We start from the raw sequence: 20,533 nt of genomic DNA on the forward strand, positions 1-20,533 counted from the left end.
AATTCAGTATAACCTCCTTGCTCTATGCCCCTATTAATAAAGCCCAGAATACTATATGATATATATAATGATGTGACTTTGTTGGAATGCTTTTTATTATTAGGCTATTTGCTTGTTAACATCCCAGGCTATAATCTGTTAATAGAATTATGCTAAATTTGTGCTGGTTTGGTTGAAATATTTGAAACCTTACCAGCTGCCAGTTGAATCTGACCCAGCTCTTAGCCCAGAAGGAAATGCCTGGACAAGCTATGAAGGATTTACCACTTCTCTCAAACAATGTATAAAGAATTATTTACGAGATGGCTACAATATGGTGTGAAGAATTCTTCAGATTTGCTTTCCAAAGCATAGCTGAGTAATTCACTTTCACACTTGAGCTGTTAGTGGTTCCAGTTTCTGTGTCAATAAAGAAGACTAAAGTGAAAACACACCAGCAGAGAAACATTCAAGTTGAATTAGAAGAGCTGACAACTCAATTGATTATGATCAGGACGTAAGATTAAACAAGGGTACTGTTGCCAAAGGTGTTGTGTGTTGCTCTGAAGAGTTCCATGGCAGACACAAACTAGGGGTAGCACGGTAGCAGCGGTTAGCACAGTTGCTTCACAGCTCCCAGGTTTGATTCCCGGCTTGGGTCACTGTCTGTGTGGAGTTTGCATGTTCTCCCCATGTCTGCGTGGGTTTCCTCTGGGTGCTCCGGTTTCCTCCCACAGTCCAAAGGTGTGTGGATTGGCCATGCTTAAATGCCCCTGGGTTAGGTGGGGTTACTGAGTTACGGGCACAGGGTGAAGGTGTGGGCTTAAGTGGGGTGCTCTTTTCAAGAGCCAGTGCAGACTCGATGGGCCGAATGGCCGCCTCCTGCACTGTGAATTCTATGATTCTAGTCATCTGTGTTAAATCAGCAGGTGTCTGCCCAACGCACAAACTTATCAACCTCATGTTTCCAACTGAATTAGTGAGGAATCCATAGGTTCCACTATCCTATGTGGAATGTACACTCTCTGTCCCATCAGGTGTTCATGGGATGTGAGCATTGCTTGCAAAGCCAGCATTTGTTGGCCGTTTCTAGATGGTCTTGAGATGGTTGTGGTGAGCCGCTGCAGTTCATCTGGTGTAAGAACACCTACCATGTGGTTAGGAAGAGCGTTCCAGGATTTTAACCCAGTGATACAGTTCCAGGTCAATGGTGTGCGGTTTGGGGGAACTTGAAGGTGGTGGTGTTCCCATGGATCTACTGCCCTTGTCCTCAGTGGTCGAGGTCACAGATTTAGAAGATACATTGCTGCAATGCATCTTATAGATGGTGTACACTGCTGCTACTGTGCGGTAGCTGTGGATTAAGTGACTGTTTAATGTTGATAGAGTGCTGATCAAACGAGCTACTTTGTGCTGGGTGGTATTCAGCTTCTTGAGTGTTGTTGGAGCCACCCTCATCCCAGCTATGTGGAGTGCATTCCATCACATTCCTGACTTGTGCCTTGCAGATGGTGGACAGGCTTTTGGGATTCAGGAGGTGAGTGACTCGCTGCAGAGTTCCCAGCCTCTGGCCTGCTCTCGGCGCACAGATCAGTTTCTGGTCAATGGTTGGAGATTCAGAAATTACTTTGAACTTTTAGCGGAGTTGGTTAGATTCTCTTGCTGGAGGTTGTTGGCACCGAGCACTTGTGTGGCACAAATGTTGCTTGCTATTTATCAATCTAAGTCTGAATGTTGACCAGATCTTATCTGAGGATTCGCAAATGGCATTGAACACTATGCAATCGTCAGTGAAGATCCCCACATCTGACCTTATGATGAAGGGAAGGTCGGTGATGACGCAGCTGAAGATGGTTTGGCCAAGGCCACTACCCTGAGGAACTGCTGCAGCAATGTCCTTGGAGGATTGACCATAGCCACCTTCCTTTGTCCTCGGACCCCAACCAAAGGAGAGTTTTCTGCCTGTTTCCCATTGACTGCAGTTTTGCTCAGGCTCCTTGATGCCACACTCAGCCAAATGCTGCCTTGATGTGAAGGGCAGTCACTCTTACCTCGCGTTTCAAGTTTAGCTCTTTTGTTCATGTTTGAACCAAACATAGAACATACAGTACAGAAGGAGGCCATTCGGCCCATCGAGTCTGCACCGAGCCACTTAAGCCCTTACTTCCACCCTATTCCCGTAACCCAATAACCCCTCCTAACCTTTTTTAGTCACTAACGGGAATTTATCATGGCCAATCCACCTAACCTGCACGTGTTCGGACTGTGGGAGGAAACCGGAGCACCCGGAGGAAACCCACGCGCACACAGGGAGAAGGTGCAGACTCCGCACAGACAGTGACCCAGCCGGCCGTAATGATGTCAGGATCTGAGTGCCTCTGGTGAAATCCAAGATGAGCATCGGTGAGCAGGTTATTGCTCTGTACGTGCCACTTAATAGCCACTGTCGATGACGCATCCCATCACTTTGCTGAATAGACTGATGAAACGGTAATTTATTTGTCCTGCTTTTTGTGAACAGATCTGAGCAATTTTGCACATTGGCCCATCAGGTAGATGCTGGTGTTTTTTCTGTATTCGAACAGCTTGGCTTAGGGGTACACTCGCTCTGGAGTACTGCAGTACTACAGCTGGGATGTTGTCAGCCCAGAGCCTTTGCTGCATCCAGTGGCTTTTAACAATGTTTTGGGGATATGAGGATTGAATCCAAACGGCAAATGACTGGCATCCATGATTCTAGGCAGTTGAGGAGAAGGCCGAGACATGCCATCTACTTGTCACTTCTGGCTGAATAAGTGTTGCAAATGTTTCCATCTTTTGTTTTACACTTGAGGTGCAAGGCTGCCTCATCGTTGAATGAGCTCCTTTTCCCGTTCACCATTCACAATTTGTGTGGCAGGACTGCAGAGCTTTGATCTGATTCATTGGTTGTGGATGGCTTTCCTCTGTCTTTTAAATGCTGCTGCCACTGTTTGGCATGCAAGTTTGGCATCCTGTGTTGTAGCTTCGCCAGGTTGGCACTGTGAGTGATTAGGATGTGGAATCCCTGCCTGGGCGTATGGTGGAGGCAGGTTTAATGGAGGCATTTCAGACTGAATTGAATTATTATTTGAAAAGGAAGAATGTGCTAAAAGTGAGAAGGCGGGCGCGTGACACTAGGTGAATTGTGCCTTCAAAGAGCCATCACAACATGATGGGCTAAATGGCTGCCTTCTGTACTGTGGTTGAGTGTGGGCTATGCCACGAGATTACAGGTTGTGGTTGAATGCAGCTCTGCCATTGATAGCCCACAAGGCCTCATGGATGCCCTGTTTTGAGCAGCTAGATCTGTTCTGAACCTATCCCATATAGCAAGTGCCAAATAGAACCCATCCGATCAATAATGCAAGGTGATTGGTCAACCATACACTGAAGCACTTGCACACTTTTGTGATCTGGATGTCAGATTGTCAGAGGATCAATTTTGTCTCAAAAAATTGAGCTATTAGCAAGGAAGTAACCCAACCCCAAACATACCCTGCATCTCAACCTTTTTGTTTCCCAACCCTCAACTCATCAGTCAAGAAGATCAAACTGATCAGAAAGTACTAACAAAATGAAGCATTTAGTTTGATATGCAGATTTTATATATATCATAGATATGAAGGGACCATTAACAATGCACAAAATAGTCTTAGAACAAAATACAGCATGGAGACTTTTTTAAAGTTTATAGCTATGAGCATGTGCCTGTGTGTGTCTGCGTCTATATATCTCTCTGTGTGCATCCTGGTCAACATTTATTCCTTAACCAACATTGCTAAAACAGATTATCTGGTCATTATCACATTGTTTTGTGGGAGAGTTAGCTGTGCACAAATAGGCTAGCATGTCCTCTATATTGCAAAAGTGACAAGACTTCGAAAAGTACTTCATTGGCTGTAAAGTGCTTTGCGATGTCATGAGGTTGTGAAAGGTTTCGATAAATACATGTTCTTTTATTATATATGTCTCTGTCTGCGCATACGTGTGTCTGCGTACAGTCGCGTTTGGCATTTTCTCCCATGATATTGCCTCCAAGATGAACAGTTGATCATGCAGATATTGATCCCAGTGCCGTTCGGGGTTTTGTTGTAGGGTGGCCAGCTCATTGTGGCTGAAAGAGATTTCCCAAATTGGCACTATCTGTAGCTGGGACATGTCAGAGTAAATCTGTGATGCTGTGTACAGAGTTTGAGTATCTGAGATATGTGAGACTTAACACCCATTATAGCTATAATAATCAGTACCTGACAATCGTTCAGAAAATGCCTCGCCTTTGGTTATTGATTCATAGGTGAATTTGTCGCAGAAACCTGGGACAAATACTGCTTTCGATCACAAAAGTTGGGTATGGATCAGGGAGGCCATTTAACCAATCTCGACCATCATTCCAAAGAAACTTACAGACCAATTGCCATTGCATCCAATAGCCTTTTGAGCTATTTTATAGACTATTCCACTATTCTACTGATTCCAGATATAAATCCACGTGAATGAATGGTTCTCAACCACATAGTCTAGATGTAGTAACCATTCGAACCTCGTCATGTGGCCACGGCACTTTGCTCAGTGGAGAAGTGTGTTCTCCATTTTATTCGCTTTTGGAATTAACTGTGACTAAGGGGGTGTGGAGCAAAGACCTTGCAGTGATCTGCTGCGGAGATGATGCTGGATGCATCACTAGAAACTAGGATTAAATACATGACATTCGCACTGGGTTTGTGCCAAAACACATTTTTAACTGTACTGTGTTTCCACCCAGGTTGTGGGAACAGTGAATGACTGTTTTTCTTTGGGATAACACTTGTCATCTTGATCCTAATCATCCTGTTTTGTACTTAAAGCTCCAGGCAGCTGGGAACAAAAATATGTACGTTTCTTTTCTGTCTATAAGCCCAGACTTGCCAGCTATCATCATGTGGACAGGAGTAAACTTTTAAACCATAATCTGTATGAAATAGCTTGGTAGTTGCAAGAGGTGGGGGCTGAGACTGACACAAGTTTGTACAAAGGATCTAGCATGGGACCAATAAAACTGCCAAATGTGTCCATTTGGTCTCATGCCTTTGTTCATTCCCAGTATCCTTTATAACATCTATTTTCCAAATATCCTTTTCCATGGTCAAGGGATTATAGATCCTGCTTCCACCACTTTCTATTTCTATTCCCACCTCTGAACTTCAAAACCTTCTTTTGGTGAATACCTAGTTGCCAATTCAGCAGCTGTGGGAATATCTTTTTCTTTATTGATCTGATTAAACTCCGCAAAAGTTAGAGCCCGTTCTCCTCTTAACCTTTGCTGATGCAATGAAAAGTGCTCCTTTGGTGAGATTAGTTTGAAACAATATGAGTTTAAGCAATGTATTGTCAAATCCCTGTTGACTGAACAGTTGATTAATTACTCTTTTTCAGTACAGGAGTATTGATAGTGCCCTGATGCTGTTTACTCTGACCATTGATATAACCCACCGTTGGTTTGACAGTAACTATTTTAAATATTATAACTTATTAAAGGGCAGCATCTTCTTGGGAATGTATCTTACAAACTATTGGTCTTTAACATACGATCCAAGGCAACCATCATGATAAACCTGACCCACAGCTCTTTTAGCTGATGTCTTTCTACGAACAAAATAGTTTTGTCAAACACATTTCCACCCCCCCCCAAAAACTGTGTCCTTTTAACTATGGAACTGGAAGTCCCATTCAGAAGATCCACAAGGTTGTTTTCTTGACCATGTTGTGACTATCATCATACAGGATGGGGGTGTTTTTTTATATTTTGTGTTCAACAATTCACTTGGTTCAACGAGTAATGAAATTTGTCCCTGCGCTGTTCAGACCGGCACTGAATTTCTGGCCCAGGGAATGGCCAAGCATGAAATGGAACACATCACACTGTAGAAGTGCAGCAGGGGTCAAAGACCTCCCACTGATGTGACGCTGGCTCAAGTCCGGCATGCCAATCTGTTGAGTATTGTTTTTTTTAAATAAATTTAGAGTACCCAATTAATTTTTTCCAATTTAGCGTGGCCAATCCACCTACCCTGCATATCTTTGGGTTGTGGTGGCGAAACCCACGCAAACACGGGGAGAATGTGCAAACTTCACACGGACAGTGACCCAGAGCCGGGATCGAACCTGGGACCTCGGTGCCATGAGGCACTGTGCCACCGTGCTGCCCTCCGTTGAGTATTGTTTCTGTGGAGCCGCAGCTGTAACCTACTCAGAATGGCCTGGGGGACACCAGTAACCTTGTTCTCTGCAGCAACTGAATGCTCACTTCCTCTGGTACTGTGGCCAAATTTCAGCGAAAGTTGTCAAGTTATTGGGACCACCATTGGTACAATGTTTGTAAATCACTGGACAATTGGTATTACAGGATACAGTGACTGAGATACAAACCCATTGGCAACCCACTATAGTTAAAACAACCTGCCACATAATAAGTTAAAGTGCTTAAAAAATATTTATTGTAACTCAACTGACAATTATGCTTTGTGAAGATTGTTATTACATTACATATATTGTTAATTCCTGTTCTTTTCCAATGCTGTTCAAGTAATGTACTATTTATTATTTTTTTTAAGTCAATAAACCATTTTATTTCACTACAACAGAAATGATTGGTGACTTACGGTTTAGTAACTTGGACCTATTTCAGTATATTTTCTACATTACAAAAGTAAGCCCACTTTCAAAAGTACGTCACTGGCTGCATCACGCCTTGGGTATCCTGAGGTCATGAAAGGTTCTACATAAATGCAAGTCTTTCCTCCTGGATTTGGTTTTGGGGTTAATATTCGATGATCCAACCTGAACTTCAATAAGACTTGCACCTGGATTAATAGTCACGTGGGAACGTTGTGAGGAGGCGGAAGATCGACACTGCAGCAGAGTTCAAGAGTTGGAGGTGGGACTATGTTGGAATTGGCTTGGGGCTGCACTGACATTTTTCCCAACACGAGTCCAGGCATCTGATCTTGACATCATTCAAGGTGAGCTCTCACCGAGCTTTGAAGAAGGTTTATTTGTGGAGGTGAAATTTCTTCCGACAGGTGTTCTTCTCCGACATCTCGCTGTCGGCACATCGTGCAGTCAGCATCATAAAAGTGTACAGAGATTGAGCCGTAACCTAGTCCTATGGTACCAAAGACATTGGCAAATGGAAGCGGGTTGAAAAAAATATCTTGAGAGTTGGTTAACTGCACCAAGTAACAAATAACAATTGACCTTATTTTGAACTTTCAGATGTGTTTTGTAGCCTTAACATTTGGATGGAATTTGTAAGACAACTTCTGATGGTTCAAATTTCGACCGATTTACTCTCCTGTGAAAGTGCGTTGGGCCATATTACCACAAAAGTGCCAAATAAATGAGCGCTTTGGTTGTTCAGTGCATCACCTGATGTGATGCTGAGCCATACATCCAATAAAGGCCCTGTTCTCCCACTGTGAACTACTATGTTGACTTAAGTTGTTTGAAAGCAGTCGTACCCCAGTATGAGTCAACAAGAAAGTGGGATGAAATGCATTTTAAATAAAAGTCCATTTAAAAATAAATTAGTGGCTCTACCAAAGAAAACGCAGCACTCCGCTCCATCAATGATATTCACATAATTTCCAATTTGCACAAACTGAGCTCCCACTGGGGAGAATATGGTTGAACCTTCACCACCATGGACAAGATCAGTATGATGCCCATTGAAGTTATTTTGGCGGGTGGCACAGTGGTTAGCACTACTGCCCCACGGCGCCGAGGATCCAGGTTCAATCCCGGCCGCGGGTCACTGTCCGTGTGGAGTTTGCACGTCCTCCCTGTGTCTGCGTGGGTCTCACCCCCACAACCCAAAGATGTGCAGTGTAGGTGGATTGGCCACACTAAATTGACCCTTAATTGGAAAAAAAAGGAATTGGGTACTCTTTTTTTTAAAAAAAAACATTTTTTATTAAGTTATTTTGTCGGCAAATGCAGCAAAAGTGAATTGTTACTCTGTTCTTGATGGTGTTGGTTGACGGAAGGAGTGTTGGAAAGAGCACTCGGCCATCTCGCATTCACCCGTAAGGAAACTAGCAACAATTAGTTTAGGGGAGGGCGGCATGCGCGCAGTGGTTAGCACTGGGACTACGGAGCCGAGGACCCGGGTTAGAATCCCGGCCCCGGGTCACTATCTGTGTGTGTGAGAGGAGAGTGTGTGTGTGTGAGAGAGAGAGGAGTTTGCACAGTCGCCCCGTGTCTGCGTGGGTTTCACCCTCACAACCCAAAGATGTGCAGGGTAGGTGGATTGGCCACGCTAAATTGCCCCTTAATTGGAAAAAAAAATAATTGGGTACTCTAAATTTATTTTAAAAAGAAAATTAGGGTATGGGGAATGTTTGGTGGTAATTGTGGTGTGAAACTGCACATTTCTTGAGCTACATAGAACATTACAGCGCAGTACGGGCCCTTCGGCCCTCGATGTTGCAGGCATGGTTCTTGGGAAACCTGCTTGCAAGGTCCTTGCCACTGCTTCCCTAAGTCAGACACTGGAGAGTTTATAAGAGCAATCCAAGGAGAGGCATAGCTGTGAGCAGTTTGCACCTGGGGGGGGGGGGGGTTTAATCTCCCATTGCTCCCCTCTCCCAAACTATTGTGGTACTTCGAATTGGTACGCAGTGGGACTACACCATAAAGGACTCATTGCACCCTGGAGCACTGCTTGTGAATAAAACGTTGGGTAATCTTGTTGAGGTTTCTCCATTTCACCTGAGAATTACGCAACCACCAGGTCACGCTACCCAGACCCGTTCCCTGTTGTGGGACGGTTGAATTTTTGGGGTGAGGCACAGGTTGCATTCCTATGCATCCAGGCTGACAATACTCGAATGCCCAGGTTTGTGTCTGAGCATCCACAGTGAGTGTGCACTTGGCTCTCTGGTCTGAATTGCTGCCTTGTATGCTTTGATCTCTGGTCCTCATGTCCTACATGCTCCAACTAACTACCTCAAAACAACTGCAGTGAATTTCGCACTGCATTGGGATGACCTAAACCAGAATTTCCCAAACTTTTCTAGCTCCGGACCTTCCAAGAGTATTGACGGAATCCCTAGGGAACATTGTATTGAAGAGTTAAACCACAAAAACGTTATTATTCGTACAAATAGACAAAAACAAGTTCATAAGTTGTTTTTTCTATTTCTTATATGTATGCATTCATTATAATTAACAATTCAACAAATACTTCCAAGTCTTAATCTTTTGTCATTTTTAATGGGAGGAGTGGTTCTGATCTTTTGCTCACAAATTCATTTAAGTCTGGGAGTGCTGCTGGAGTGCCCAATTCTCATCTCAGATGTGCGCACAGTCTCTCGCACCCAAAAGAAGCACACATAAACTCACTTCTCTCGCACACACTCCTCTCTCACACACTCTCTCACACACACACTCCTCTCTCACACACACTCTCCTCTCTCTCACACACACTCTCCTCTCTCACACTCTCCACACACACACACTCTCCTCTTTCATACCCTCTCCTCACACACACCCTCTTCTCTCTCACACCCTCTCCTCTCCTCTCTCACACACACTCTCCTCTCTCATACATGCACTCTCCTCTCGGGCACACACTCTCCCCTCACACACACTCTCCCCTCACACACACTCTCCCCTCACACACACTCTCCCCTCACACACACACTCCCCTCACACACACTCTCCCCTCACACACACTCCCCTCTCTCACACAGACACTCTCCTCTCTCACTCAACTCCCCTCTCTCATACACGCACCCCTCTCATACACGCTCCCCTCTCTCACACATGCTCCCCTCTCTCATACACGCTCCCCTCTCTCACACATGCTCCCCTCTCTCACACACGCTCCCCTCTCTCACACACGCTCCCCTCTCTCACACACGCTCCCCTCTCTCACACACGCTCCCCTCTCTTACACACGCTCCCCTCTCTCACGCACGCTCACCTCTCAAACACACACTCAGCACTCTCAAACACTCACCTCACACATACCTCTCACACTCACCTCTCACACACTCGCCTCACACACATTCCTGTCACACACACATCTCACACAATTCTCACGCACTCCTCACACCTCTCACACACACTCACCTCACACACTCGCCTCTCAAACACATGCACTCATCTCACGCACACAGCCCTCAACACACAGACTCCACAAACACACACTCAACTCTCTCATACTCACCTCATACACACACTCACCTCTCAAACACACACTCACACACACACTCACACACTGTCCACACACACTGCTGTCATACACACCGCTCCCACACACACTCACCTCTCAAACACGCCTCTCACACACACACTCCCTTCTCAAACACACGCACTCATCTCACATACACACTCAGCTCACACACTCACCATATTCACCTCACACACACACACCTCACACACTTACCTCTCTCACACACCCTCACCTCTCTTGCATTCATCTCTCTAACACACTCACCCCTCAAACACAGACACTGGCCTCTCACACACTCACCTCTCTCACACACACATCACTGTCACATGCACTCAAAGAGATAGATACCACCATTAGGAGGGAGAGATGATTAAAACAAAAGATGGAGGGGGTACGTATTAAGAGATTGAGAGCCATTCTGTGTCTGTTCAATGCAGAGACTGGGTGCAACCCAAAGACTTTAGAAAAATAAAAGATTAAAATAGTTGCAAAAAGAAAGATTATTATTTTATCGTTTTCTGTAGCAATGCCACAGATCAGTTCGCTTGTTAAAAGTGTGTCAAGCCTGTTCAACTCAACAGCTGTATTGCCAACACTTGTAACCTGGGACCGATAGAAATGTTTGAATTCCAAAGCCACTTTGCAACTCAAAACATGAGCCCTCCTCACCAAAGTCTCATCTCTATTTACCTGACATAATGCCGGGCTTCCGAATGAGTACAATCACGACTGGGTGACCCACAGACTGCAGTCGTGTCTGGGATGGTTGGCACTGTAGTGTGCCAGCCCACACTGACAGAGCACTTTTGATGGAAGGTTAGGCTTTGAAGGGACTGTTGAAACAAGACAAAGGATTTGAATGAATTCTAGAGATAGTGCAGTTGGTGGCATGCTGCAATCGTGATCCAGAAAAAAGGGGGGTGCAAGACCTTAGGATCTGGAAGATATTTGTAGGCACTAAACATTTTCAAAATTATACATTGGGCAGTGTATAAAGATTGATGACAGGAGGAAAGGAGAGAGGGGATTTGTACAGAATAGAACAGGGGGAAGCACAATGGTTAGCACTGCTGCCTCACAGCGCCAGGATCCCAGGTTCAATTCCGGCCTTGGGTGACTGGTGTTTGCATTTTCTCCCCGGGTCTGCATAGGTTTCCTCCAGGTGCTCCAGTTTCCTCCCACAGTCCAAAGATGTGCAGGTTAGGTGGATTGGCCCCCCTAAATTGCCCCTTAGTTTCCAAAAGGTTGGGTTGCGTTACTGGGTTACGGGGATAGGGTGGAAGCCTGGACTTAAATAGGGTGCTCTTTCCAAGGGCCGGAGCAGACCTGATAAGACCATAAGACACAGGAGCAGAATTAGGCCACTAGGTCCATCGAGTCTGCTCCGCCATTCAATAATGGCTGACATTTTTCTCATCCCCATTCCCCTGCCTCCTCCCCATAACCCCTGATGGGCCGAATTGCCTCCTTCTGCGCTGTAAATTATATGAATGCACAACAGGAGTTGGAGTTTGCACAGTTTGGGGCTTGTGAAATGCCTTCCAGAATCAGAATTAGATTAAAGTTTGTTGAGAGGTTTCAGCAGCAGTGGGTTTAGGTATTGGTGGAGGCTAGTTATATAGCTGAGGTGATAAATATGCTGGAAACATAATTTGGGATCAAACTGCGCTATTGGGTTTACACTTGTGAAGTTACTAAGATAGAACTGTGAAGTAGGATGCAGAGAGTATAAGAAATATATGATATGAAATACAGTATACTTTATTTCAAGTTCTAATCCAGCCTGGACATGTTTCAGTGGATGTCTCTGGGTTAATGTTCAGCTTCAAAACAGGTGATAGGTGCAGACCCACAAAATTGCTCTTGATTTGGCATTTCATTGACAGGAACCTGACACTGAAGGTAAGTGGAAACATTCAGTAATAGTGGAGGGCAGTCTCTGTGGCTGAATATGGGATTATCGTGACAACAAGTGAATTGGCTACATCTGATTATCTTTAAGAAGTCTTTCAACACCAGGTTAAAGTCCAACATGATTGTTTCAAACACTAGCTTTCGGAGCACTGCTCCTTCCTTATTCACCTGAGGAAGGAGCAGTGCTCGAAAGCTAGTGTTTGAAACAAACATGTTGGACTTTAACCTGGTGTTGTAAGACTTCTTACTGTGCTCACCCCAGTCCAACGCCGGCATCTCCACATCCTGATTATCTTTGAGGGAGGCACAATTGTGATACAGCCAATCTAATTTGTATTGGTTGGAATATTCAAGCTATATCATTGATATCTCCTGTGTGTGTCCATGAATGTTTGTACCTTTCCATGTTCGTAGGTTGAATGTGTTTGTACCTGTGTATGAACCTCTGCATCTTTTTTTAATGTAAATTTAGAGTACCCAATTCATTTTTTCGATTAAGGGGCAATTTAGCGTGGTCAATTCACCTCCCCTGCACATAGAATTTTTTTACATAGAATTTTTACATAGAATTTACAGTGCAGAAGGAGGCCATTCGGCCCATCGAGTCTGCATCGGCTCTTGGAAAGAGCACCCTACCCCCTATCCAAGGTCAACACCTCCACCCTATCCCCATCTTTGGGTTGTGGGGGCGAAACCCACTCAGACACAGGGAGAATGTGCAAACTCCACACGGACAGTGACCCAGAGCCAGGATCGAACCTGTGACCTCGGTGCCATGAGGCAGCAGGGCTAACGATCCTCTGCATCTTGTATATTTCAGCGAGCCTGAATCTGTGCTGCTGTCTTTATCACTGCCTCTGCTCTTGTCTGTGTATCTGTGTAGCATTATGTGTTTTTGTGCATGTGTGTGGTTCTTCTGTTTTTGTGTCTGTGTACCAGATTTTGTGTTTATGTGTATCGAGTTCTGTATTTGCGACTGTGTATCTTTGTGTTTGGTTTTGTATTTGTGTCCGACTGTATGTTTGTGTCTGGTTCTGTATTTGTAACTGTCTGTTTCAGCCTGATTCTGTATTTCTGTATGTTTGTGTCTGGTTCTGTATTTGTGTCTGTGTATATTTGTGTCTGGTTCTGTATTTGTGTCTGGTGCTGTATTTGCGTCTTTGTGTATATTTGTGTCTGGTTCTGTATTTGTGTCTGGTTCTGTATTTGCGTCTGGTTCTGTATTTGCGTCTTTGTGTATATTTGTGTCTGGTTCTGTATTTGTGTCTGGTTCTGTATTTGCGTCTTTGTGTATATTTGTGTCTGGTTCTGTATTTGTGTCTTTGTGTATATTTGTGCTGGTTCTGTATTTGTGTCTGGTTCTGTATTTGCGTCTTTGTGTATATTTGTGTCTGGTTCTGTATTTGTGTATATTTGTGCCTGGTTCTGTATTTGCGGCTGTGTATATTTGTGTCTGATTCTGTATTTGTGTCTGTGTATATTTGTGCTGGTTCTGTATTTGCTTCTTTGTGTATATTTGTGTCTGGTTCTGTATTTGCGTCTTTGTGTATATTTGTGTCTGGTTCTAAGAACAAATAACAGAGAAAAGTACAGCACAGGAACAACACAGGTGACAATTTTACTGCGCATGTTTCTTTTCCCCTTGTATTTTTACACTTTTTATGCATTTGCTTTCTTTTACCTTTTTACTTCCCTTTCTACTCCTTCAGTTTTGAAAGCAGTTTTTGATGGACAGCAAGCTGGCTACTCGCAGCTTGTGATTTGCGAATGAGAGAACGTCACCTGTATCTTTATACATAAAAGGAACACACTCATTTAACATGGAATCGTGTCCAGGCCACGAGACATTTTTTTTGTTGTACTCCAGAGCCCAGTTACCACACCAGCAAATACAGAGCCGTGGGACAAACTAACATGAAGAAGCAGACAGCCAGACTGCTTGAGGGGAAAACTGACACACTGCCAGTCCCAAATGAACACCAGTGGTAGATCCAATTTCAGAACACTGGCCCCCAAAGTCCTTCACAAATAAATTGCTGTCTGCAACACACATCAGTGAATGCTGCTGCCCTATCATTCCAACTCCAACCAACTGGTTCCCCAACCCTTCTTGTACTCTTGACAAGTCCACTCATGACCCTGATGTTCCAGGCTGTGCAACCATCTCCAGTCCTGAACTCTTTCACTTTTCTCTCTCTTCTGTAACACACCTCCCCCCCGCCTCCAAACCAACCCTGCCAAACCTCATTATTCTCCTGCACTCTTGGAGGTGTAGTTACTCCTGGCCCCTATCCTCTATGTCATGATGTGCAGGCACATACATAATGATATACAGATAAGCAGCTAAAGGACACAGGGAACAGCACATGACCAATAAGCAGGCAGGACACTCGGTTGGGCTCTGACTACAAAAGACACAAGGCACTCATAGTCCGCCTCTTTCCACTGATGAACATCTAGAGAGTCAGTCAAGGGTGTTGTTACAATCTCACACCTCCACGACGTGGCTATGAGCTAGTCTGTTTCAGTCAGACAGAGTAACCACACTTAAGTTAGCAGAGAGTCGAACTCACAGAGAACTGTGCTATTAGTTCAATAAACCTGATTGAACTAACTTCAAGGTCTGGAGTATCTTTCTGATCTAAGTTGCAGCCAGTGTTAGACCAGTGTACCTACCACGACATGATATCAGGAGACTAATTTAAGGTGGCTTACCTCAGTCCGTTTCCGTCACGACCAGCAAATGTATCCCGGCGCCATGGAGAAGATTCAGGTTCCTCACCAACTCAGGACCTCCGGCAATCTCAGTGCCAACTGGCGGATATTCAGGCAAAAGTTTCTGCTGTACATCGAAGCCTCAGACCTGGAGTGTGCGTCTGATGCAAGAAAGATCACGCTTTTCTTCTCAACAGCGGGTGATCAAACCATCGAATTCTTCAACTCGTTTAACTTCACCGAAGGCCAGGACAAGACAAAGTTTCAGACCATCCTGGACAAGTTCAATAGTCACTGTGAAGTGGACACCAATTAAATCTTCGAGCGCTACATATTCAAACAACGTCTTCAAGGTAAAGATGAATCTTTCAATGCCTTCTTAACTAGCCTCCGCCTGCTAGCGCTGTCCTGCAACTTCGGTGATATTGCAGACTCCATGATCAGAGACCAAATCGTGTTTGGAGTTCACTCTGATCCTCTGAGAGAGCACCTCTTAAAAATCAAGCATATGACCCTGCCAGTCGTGATTAAAACATGTACAGTGAGGGCAGCACGGTGGCGCAGTGCGTTAGCCCTGCAGCCTCACGGCGCTGAGGTCCCAGGTTTGATCCTGGCTCTGGGTCACTGTCCGTGTAGAGTTTGCACATTCTCCCCGTGTCTGTATGGGTTTCGCCCCCCACAACCCAAAGTAGGTGGATTGAACACGCTAAATTGCCCCTTAATTGGAAAAAAAAATGAATTGGGTACTCTAAATTTATAAAAGGAAAAAAAAGCACGTACAGTGCATGAGCACACAAATCGGTACTCTCAATACAAATCTGCCTGAAAATGAGAAACTTGCCTCTCACGAGTTAGAGTGTGTACAGGCCATCTCTCGGATGCAGTGCCTCAGCATTGGAGACAGCAGCCATTTTGCGCGCTTTTCCCGGAGCCCCACGCATGCGCGATGTGAATGGGATAACGAAGCAGCCGACACCAACACTGCGCAGGTGCAGACGTCTGCAGACCGCACTGCGCATGTGCGACAACGTACACCGCGTCACGATGCCGACGTCATGACGTGCCCGAACTGTGGCAACGCCCACTTAAAGGCCCTGCCAAAGGCAGGCGATGTTTAAACGTCGGGAAGCCTGGACACTATGCAGTCTTGTGCAGGTCTGCACCACCAGTCAGAGGCCAGTGCTCCCAATTCCGACGACGGTGCATCCAGAATGTGCAATGACGATTACAGGATTCTGATCCTGGCAGTACAACGGATCCAGAGGACGAGTGCCTGGAGTCCGCCTACTGAGTGGGCATCATTACCACACGTGAACATGCCACACCTAACTCATCTCGCATTCAGTCCATCCTCGCTGTGGATTCAGAGGACGAATGGCGGCGGTGATGCAGGTCAACCACTGCTCCATCCAGTTCAAGCTGGACATGGGTGCTTCTGCCAACCTCCTCTCACAGGCAGACTTCAAACGCATCAAGAAGCCCCCCACGGTTCTTCCAGCAGCCTGCCAACTCCTGGACTATAACGGTAATGCCATTACGGCACTGGGGTTCTGCCATCTACTCGTCTCCAACCGGAGTACCCGTGCACAGCTAAGGTTTGAAATTGTCAAGCCAGGCAGGGCATCCCTACTGGGTGCGCATGCCTGCAAAAAGCTAAACCTGGTGCAGCGGGTTTATTCAACAACATCCTCCAATGTGGATCTTCAAGCTGGCATTGACAACATCTTCACTCAGTATCCAGATGTGTTTGACGGGATGGGCACTTTGCCATATCAGTACAAGATCCTACTGCGACCTGATACCAAGCCAGCGGTCCATGCACCAGGCCGGGTCCCAGCTCCGTTGAAGGAGCGCCTGAAGGAACAGCTCAAGGAGCTGCAGCAGCAGGGGATCATTTCCAGGGTAACCGAACTGACTGACTGGGTCAGCTCGATGGTGGTGGTTTAAAAACCCTCTGGAGACCTGCGCATCTGCATTAATCCCAAGGATCTCAACCAGAATATAATGCGTGAACATGACCCCATCCCGAAGCGGGAGGAACTCACCAGTGAGATGGCACATGCAGGGTTTTTCACAAAGTTAGATGCGTCACATGGATTCTGACAAATCCAGCTGGATGAGTCCAGCAGAAGGCTCTGCACCTTTCACACACCGTCTGGCAGGTACTGATATAATCGCATGCCGTTCGGCATCGTCTTGGCATCGGAGATATTTCATCGCGTCATGGAGCAGATGATGGAGGGCATCAAAGGGGTTCGTGTGTACATGGACGACATCATCATGTGGTCCACGACCCCTGAGGAGCATGTTTCCCGTCTCCAGCAGGTATTCCGCCGTGTCCACGCCAATGGCCTGAAGCTGAACAGGGCCAAATGTTGCTTCGGCACGATGACACTCAAGTTCCTAGGAGACCAGATCTCTCAGCAGGGCGTGTGCCCTGACACAGAAATCGCAGCCATGAAGGTCCCGGAAGAAGGCAGTATTGCGCTTCCAGGGCATGGTCAATTTTCTGGGCAAGTTCATCCCAAACATGGCCTCACATACCACGGCCCTACGAAACCTAGTGAAGAAGTCCACTGCCTTCGAGTGGAAGGTGGCCCAACGGGCAGAGTGGTTGGAGCTGAAAGCCAAGCTCACCACTGCAGCCGTATTGGCATTTTTCGACCCAGACAGGGAAACGAAAATCTCGACAAATGCGAGCCACGATAACATCGGTGCGGTCCTGCTGCAACGCGATGACACTTCATCCTGGGCACCGGTTGCCTACGCATCAAGGGCAATGACGCCCACCGAACAAAGGTATGCACAAATCGAGAAGGAATGCCTGGGCCTTCTCACTGGCATTCTCAAGTTTCACGACTATGTCTATGGCCTGCCGACATTCACAGTTGAGATGGATCATAGGCCTCTGGTCCACATTATCCACAAGGACCTTAATGACATGATGCCTCGGTTGCAGCGCATCCTCCTCAAACTCAGAAGGTACGACTTTGGGGCAGCACGGTGGCCTAGTGGTTAGCACAACCGCCTCACGGCGCTGAGGTCCCAGGTTCGATCCCGGCTCTGGGTCACTGTCCGTGTGGAGTTTGCACATTCTCCCCGTGTCTGCGTGGGTTTCGCCCCCACAACCCAAAAATGTGCAGAGTAGGTGGATTGGCCACGCTAAATTGCCCCTTAATTGGAAAAAATAATTGGGTAATCTAAATTTATAAAAAAAAAAAAAAGAAGGTACGACTTTGACCTGGTCTACACACCTGGCATGGAGATCATCATTGCCGATACGCTGTCCCGCTCCATCACCATCATTGCCGATACGCTGTCCCGCTCCATCACCATCATTGCCGATACGCTGTCCCGCTCCATCACCATCATTGCCGATACGCTGTCCCGCTCCATCACCACAATTGCCGATACGCTGTCCCGCTCCATCACCATCATTGCCGATACGCTGTCCCGCTCCATCACCACCATTGCCGATACGCTGTCCCGCTCCATCACCATCATTGCCGATACGCTGTCCCGCTCCATCACCACAATTGCCGATACGCTGTCCCGCTCCATCACCATCATCGCCGATACGCTGTCCCGCTCCATCACCATCATCGCCGATACGCTGTCCCGCTCCATCACCATCATTGCCGATACGCTGTCCCGCTCCATCACCATCATTGCCGATACGCTGTCCCGCTCCATCACCATCATTGCCGATACCCTGTCCCGCTCCATCACCATCATTGCCGATACGCTGTCCCGCTCCATCACCATCATTGCCGATACGCTGTCCCGCTCCATCACCATCATTGCCGATACGCTGTCCCGCTCCATCACCACAATTGCCGATACGCTGTCCCGCTCCATCACCATCATTGCCGATACGCTGTCCCGCTCCATCACCACCATTGCCGATACGCTGTCCCGCTCCATCACCATCATTGCCGATACGCTGTCCCGCTCCATCACCATCATTGCCGATACGCTGTCCCGCTCCATCACCATCATTGCCGATACGCTGTCCCGCTCCATCACCATCATTGCCGATACGCTGTCCCGCTCCATCACCATCATTGCCGATACGCTGTCCCGCTCCATCACCATCATTGCCGATACGCTGTCCCGCTCCATCACCATCATTGCCGATACGCTGTCCCGCTCCATCACCACCATTGCCGATACGCTGTCCCGCTCCATCACCATCATCGCCGATACGCTGTCCCGCTCCATCACCATCATTGCCGATACGCTGTCCCGCTCCATCACCATCATTGCCGATACGCTGTCCCGCTCCATCACCATCATTGCCGATACCCTGTCCCGCTCCATCACCATCATTGCCGATACGCTGTCCCGCTCCATCACCATCATTGCCGATACGCTGTCCCGCTCCATCACCACAATTGCCGATACGCTGTCCCGCTCCATCACCATCATTGCCGATACGCTGTCCCGCTCCATCACCACCTTTGCCGATACGCTGTCCCTGCTCCATCACCATCATTGCCGATACGCTGTCCCGCTCCATCACCATCATTGCCGATACGCTGTCCCGCTCCATCACCATCATTGCCGATACGCTGTCCCGCTCCATCACCATCATTGCCGATACGCTGTCCCGCTCCATCACCATCATTGCCGATACGCTGTCCCGCTCCATCACCATCATTGCCGATACGCTGTCCCGCTCCATCACCATCATTGCCGATACGCTGTCCCGCTCCATCACCACAATTGCCGATACGCTGTCCCGCTCCATCACCATCATTGCCGATACGCTGTCCCGCTCCATCACCATCATTGCCGATACACTGTCCCGCTCCATCACCATCATTGCCGATACACTGTCCCGCTCCATCACTGTGCCTAGTGAATCACTGAAGGTCATCGGCAAATTGAGTCACAGGTTGAGTCACAGGTGCAGAAACGGCTCTAGGGTTGCTGGCGCCCCGGGCAAGCTGAACTTCGGCGCCCTTCGGGGGGGGGGTGGCTCCGTTCACCGGGGGGGGGGGGGGGGGGCCGGAGTGACCTGGTACATGATCGGGGCCCACCGATCGGCGGGCCGGTCTCTCTGTCGGCAGGCCTCCTTTCTTCCACCGGCGAGCCTGGATCCATCCGCCATGTTTGTGCGGGGCGGCCTGGGGGAGGGCGGCCACCGCGCATGCGCTGGTTGGCACCGGCCCAACTGCCCATGCACGGGACCCGAGTCTTTTACGCGGCGCCGGGTCTCTGACGCCGGTCACGCACTCCTTGATGGCGCCCCCTACACATGGTGCCCCGGGCGACAGCCCGAGTTGCCAGTACCTTGAGCCGGCCCTGCACAGGTGCAGCTGTGTGATAGCACCCTGCCGGAATCTGATGAGAAGGTGATTTTTATCCGTGAGGAGACAGCCAAAGACCCCCTCCTGCAGCGTGTTATGCAACACCTCGTCAATGGCTGGCAAAAAGGGCAGTGCCCTCAATTTTTCAATGTAATGCATCACCTGACGGTGGTTGATGGCATCCTCCTCAACCTGATTGTAATTCCACACAGTCTCCAGAGCTTGGTTCTCCATCAAGTCTAAGAGTGCCACCTGGTTGTTGAAAAGTGCAGATGCAGAGCCAGGCAGGCTGTCTACTGGCCCGGGATCAGCCAGGACATCGCGAACATGGTCCTTAACTGTGCGACCTGTCAACGCTTCCAGCCAGCGCAGAGTAAGG

Source organism: Scyliorhinus canicula, chromosome 24 (genome assembly GCF_902713615.1).
Source record: "Scyliorhinus canicula chromosome 24, sScyCan1.1, whole genome shotgun sequence".
NCBI lineage: Eukaryota > Metazoa > Chordata > Chondrichthyes > Carcharhiniformes > Scyliorhinidae > Scyliorhinus > Scyliorhinus canicula.